Source organism: Cyprinus carpio, chromosome B19 (genome assembly GCF_018340385.1).
Source record: "Cyprinus carpio isolate SPL01 chromosome B19, ASM1834038v1, whole genome shotgun sequence".
NCBI classification, from domain to species: domain Eukaryota; kingdom Metazoa; phylum Chordata; class Actinopteri; order Cypriniformes; family Cyprinidae; genus Cyprinus; species Cyprinus carpio.
The window spans coordinates 31,738,009-31,743,863 of record NC_056615.1 but is presented as its reverse complement, the minus strand read 5'-3'; the positions used below and the strand labels follow the sequence as shown (position 1 = coordinate 31,743,863).

Genomic DNA, 5,855 nt, shown 5'->3' with positions numbered 1-5,855 from the left:
CTTTTCTACAAAGCACATTGAATTAACATTGTGTATGAAATGTGCTACATAAACAAACTTGCCTTGCCTTGAGCCAACTTATATAGAGGTCAGCTATTGCCCATTCTGGTGGACTAAAGCGCCATTGGTTTGTGCAGCTAAACAAACGTTAACAAATCAGGCTTCAGTACCAGGGTAAACAGAAGTTGTTCCCGTATGCAACACTCATTTTCTTCTCAGGGAACCGAGGTTACGTCAGTAACCAGAGCATTTTATTCTCATGTCTCATCCTGAAAAGCAAGTTCACTTCTGCTGAAAAGGTCCAATGAAAAACTCCCTCCGGTCTTTATAAACATCCAGAAGTGAAAGGAATTTCAGAGCTGCTGTTCAACACGACAGTTCAGATCAGGAAAAGAAAAAATTTCAAATATTATCGGAGGTGAGTAATTAATATTTGATAAGTTGTTTTCATGTGTATGTGTTTCGTCTTGTGCTGTGGCTTTGGTAACTTTGTGCTTCATGCTGTGCTTAAGTAATTTTGATGATTTAATTTAAACATCCTCATGTCATGATCAAGATGATCCAATGTGTCTTTGTAAGAGAATCACAGAAAGATGTTTAGGTACAAGTTTACCTTTATGTTTGTGTGTGTCTGTGACTAAAATGTACAATTTAAAAGCAGCTAATCATAAAACAGCAATATGACCCAGAATCTACCCCCACACAAGTTCATGAGTTTCTTCCAGACAGTGTCAATGATATAGTGGGTTCTGTTTGCTTTTGAAATGTTGCACCATGCTGCTCACATCCAATGTAGACAGTGTGTTAAATTCATAGTGAATCTTGGTTTATTCCTACACTTGTGTTTATCCTCTAAGTTATTAATTTTTCATTAGATATTTATGTTGTTCATTGTTGTCTTTGTGATAATATTTCACAGTTCTTTCATTCTGACTAACAGACTCATCCAGGCATGCCAAACTCAGTTCCTGTAAGGCCACAGCCCTGCAGAGTTTCGCTTCAACCCTAATTAAACACATCTGATCCAGCTAATCAAGTCCTTATGGGTTACACACAAGTTTGTGTGTTGGATCAGGTTTCAGTTAAACTCTGCAGGGCTGCAGCCCTCCAGGAACTGAGTTTTGCACTCCTTGACTAGTGTTTGTGTAGCGCTCGCTTGACTCTCTTAAAGAGACAGCACCCAGATTAAAAAAATGTATAATTATACCATTAATCAATGTTAACCTTGAGTTTCTCTGTCTTTTAGTAGATTATAAAGATCAACTAAATCACTTTCAACTAATAAATCAACATATGACTGGCCTATTGTTAAAGGGATAGTCCACCCAATAATGAAAACTAGCCCATTATTTACTCACAGTCAAGTCATCCTAGGCTTATATGACTTCCTTCTTTCAGACGAATCCAAGTTATATTAAAAATTGTCTTTGATCTTCCAAGCTGTTTAATGGCAGTCAGTAGGTGTAACAGTTCATCAAGTCCAAAAGAAGTGAAACAAAGCGCATCCATCCATATTAAAAATTGCGTCACACGGCTCTGGGAGGTGAACAAAGGCATCCAGTAGTGAATCGATGCGTTTTTGTAAGAAAAATATCCATATTTAAAACATAATAATCACTTTATCTAGCTTGCGCTGACAGTTGTACACGGAAGCAGCCCTGGGAGGATGACGTAAGTAATGCACCAGTGAGTCTCGTGAAAACCACAGGAGCAAAGGAAACAAAGTTTCCTTACTTTAGCAAAGGAAAATCAGTCTCCTCTTGGCATTTATCGAAATCCTCTGACATCCTCTTTTTGTATTTCTAATTCATGATCGTTGTCTTGTTTTGATCTCTCTGCTGTGCTTCCACGTTCATCACTTCTCATACATCATTCGCCTAGAGCTGCCTCCATGTACAACAGTGAGCGCAAGCTAGATTAAAGTGATTATTACGTTTTAAATATTTTTCTTACAAAAACGCATCGATTCGCTACAGGAGGACTTTGTTCACTGCCCGGAGCCATGTGAGGCACTTTTTATTACGGATGGATGCGCTTTATTTCACTTCTTTTGGACTGATGAATTGTAACACCTGCTGACTGCTTATACAGCTTGGACGATCAAAGACAATTTTTAATATAACTCCGACTGGATTCGTCTGAAAGAAAAAAGTCATATACACCTAGGATGCCTTGAGGGTGAGTAATTCATGGGCTAATTTTTATTTTTGGGTGAACGTACCCTTTAAGTAAATTTAAGTAAATCATGCTTGTACAGAAATAAGGGATGTATTAAGAATCAAATAGAAAAAACAAACAAGATTAAATAAAATACAGAAAAGTGTTTCAGTTTGCAAAATCACTGTCCAAAAATAAACACCACTGTTGCAATTATTTAAGGCATTCAACTCTTCAATTAGCAGTGAAACCCTTAGTTCTTACAACCATTACAAGCCCATAAATGAAGATCGGTTCAGTTCGGAAGAGAAAATAAAGTGTAAAATGAACCTACTGGTGACAATGTTCCAGGATATGGAGCAATGATAATCAAATGATCGTGTTGGGCTAGACAAATGGGTTCCCCTCTGATGCACAAAATCACTGACTCACACTGACAATGAGCAACCAAATCCCTCACTGCTGTAAGAACCATGAGTATTACCCTGCAACTCAGAGTGATCATAACTTGTTTCTTATGCTCAAATAGGGTTTAAAAAAATGCCTTGTTTTTTCAGGCTAGACCAGCCAGTTTCTAAAGCAACCAGAGCTTCTAACGACAGCAGCGACGCAATGACTTTACCAATTAGCGTTTGCCATTTATATTTAGAAGGCAGGGCTATTCTAAGGCCTGGGAACTTTGATTGAAAGTCCCTTATCTCTGCATTCACATTATTAATTAGTTACTTGGGTTTCAAATTGAACTCCCATAAACAAAATTGCAACACAAGAATCAAATTATCATATATCTGGCTAATTGTCTCAACCCGGTCTCTTTCTCACTCGCTGTTTTTTCTCTCTTCCTTCTAGCTCTGCCCCTCACCTCTGCCCTGGACTCCCGATTGGCCACACACAAGGTAACAAAATAAAAAACCCTAAACACACTTTTCAATTTAATAAATTAATGTTCTAACATGCAATACACATCATACCTTGGTCGAATCCCAATTCTATTTTATACCCCTTCCCCAACCCCTTTTCCTTGTCCCTTGAAACAGTGTGTCAAGGGGTAGGGGTGAAAATATTCCCTTAAGAATTGGGACACCACTACTATGCCGTCACACAGCATCATACGCCGTCTAGCTCCTACAATACACACACCTATAATGGTGTGCATTAGAGCCTTAACATTCTATATTAATGAAAGTGAAAGTGACATACAGCCAAGTATGGTGACCCATACTCAGAATTCGTGCTCTGCGTTTAACCCATCCAAAGTGCACACACACAGCAGTGAACACACACACACTGTGAACACACACCCGGAGCAGTGGGCAGTCATTTATGGTGCGGGACCCGGGGAGCAGTTGGGGGTTCGGTGCCTTGCTCAAGGGCACCTCAGTCGTGGTATTGAGGGTGGAGAGAGCACTGTACATTAACTCCCCCCCACCTACAATTCCTGCCGGCCCGAGACTCGAACTAACAACCCTTGGATTGTAAGTCTAACACTCTAACCGTTAGGCCACGACTTAATGCACTGCTTACTGACACACACACATATATCAGAGATCGTGCAGCTCTCACATCCAGGAGCAAAGAAACTTGTCAACGCTGCCGCACAACTTTTATTAATAACAGTTTAAATACTGAATTACTACATTATATTTCCCAGCAACAAGAGGATAAAATCGCTATTTTTGAAGTAAACGCACTCACTGTAAAGAGAGACGTACAGACATACAAGCAAATTTCATCTTTATCTCTCTCGAATTGGCAATATGTATTTGAGAAAAAAGTTTAGCGATTTCTAATTATTGGGGGGACTAGACCCCCTCAATGTCTATAGTGGTTATCGCCCTGATCAGACATGAAAATATGTTGTGGCACTATCGTGCAGTCAGTAATGTTAATGGTAAAGAGCACCAGAGCGTATGCCCGATGCAGAAGTATAAATCAGGCTTTAAGGTTGATTCTCAGCTTCATACATTATGAATAAATAGCTGTTAATGTAAATGGGACAATGATACTAACACATATATCAACAGTTTTTGTCCGTAAAGTCAAAATAAATCAAAACTCAGATTTTAGTAACACTTGTTGTGCCCACTATTTCTCCCCCTAGAAAATACAATTTTGACAAAAGAAAGAAGAACGGAGCATCTGACTACTGGACCATCATCCTGCAGATTCCCTCCAAATTATTTAAGAACCACATAGAGTACAGCTTAAAAAAATACCACATAAGTGATGTTCAGATACTAAACAGAGCTGATTTTGACTTACATAAAAAGAATCAAAACTTTGAAACTAAATTTGATTGTATCATATAAAATATTTCATAATTAAATTCTGAAATCTGCAGCACTACCATAGTTACCAGAACACCATGGCGACCAATGAGCAAGCAAAGAGCAGGGAGATTGTTTACCCAAATAATTATACTACTAGGGCGAGCAGGAGAAAATACAAAAAGGACACCTTGGAAAAAAATCCTGATACTCTTTATGCTGACTACAAATATCAGACCAGTGGTGACACAAGAGAAAGATTCGACTTAATCTTCTACACCACACTGATTGCTGAATGGAAATCAGCCATCGATGATGAATATCAGCATGTTGTAAAAAATGGAGAAAGATTTACCATATTTCGAGATGAAATGCATAATCCAAATAATCCCATTCTCACAATACATTTTTACACAACTGGCACTGTGCTTGTGCAAAGCCATGAGAAAAACCTAAAATTATTTGAAGAAACCTTTGAGAAGCTGAAAGCCAGAGTGTACAGAGAGAGAGACCAGGTCCAAATGAACAACCCAAATAATCCTCCACCTCCACCATCTGACAATCAGCGTAGAGATGGAGAAGAAAGAGCTGAAGAAAGAGACCAGCCACAAACACAAAAGTCCTCCATCACTGATGATTTCATTAAACTGTCTGTTAAGTAAATTACAGATAAGGGAATGTTTCCATGTTACGATTGTTTTATTATTATCATCATTACTCTTCTATGTATCTTCCTGGTCGTATTTTCTCTCATTTTTAATCATAAGTTTGTGCATCAAGGTTTTGTTGTCAGATTCATATTACTTCCTAAATATTTCCACCTGTATTAGAGCATTGTTTGTCCCATTCACTATGCCTTCATTACATTCTAAAACATTCCATATTTATGAATGCCACCACACCTTAAACATCTCCATTTACCCTTTCACACTGCAGCAACATGTCTGTATTTTTGGCATTTAAAGAGTCAAAGTGGTGGAGGTATGTAAGGTTTAACTGCATAATTTACACATCCAATATCTGTCCTCATCAAATTGTATGAAGACAGATATACACAACACCTTTTTATTTTTACTTTTAAAGGGAGGGGGAAACCACTAACCATTTTATCACTTTATTATACTTAACTGTATAAAACAATAAAGCTTAACCACACAAAAATGCCTTAATCAAAACTTTCTTTAATATACACATACATATATGTTTGTATCTGTATATATACGTTTGTGTGTGTGTGTGTGTCTGTGTATTAGTGCTGTCAAACCACTTTTTTTTTTTTCTGAAATTAATCATGATTAATCACATCTAAAATAAAAGTTTTTAAATATACTAAAGACCGTACCTTTTTAATATTTGTTTAATGGCATCTTTTTTATGACAAGTATATATGATATCAACACTACTGTTGTCTCTAGAAAATGTATTTCTCTA

General features: G+C 37.6%; 1 long non-coding RNA gene across 1 annotated transcript; it reads left to right on the top strand.

Moving 5' to 3' along the window:
- The first annotated feature begins 255 nt into the window (after positions 1-255).
- On the top strand, positions 256-5,585 carry LOC109078086. Its single transcript, XR_006157355.1, has 3 exons — positions 256-418; positions 3,007-3,053; positions 4,259-5,585. It is a non-coding gene; the product is annotated as an uncharacterized LOC109078086 (long non-coding RNA).
- The last annotated feature ends 270 nt before the right edge of the window (positions 5,586-5,855 follow it).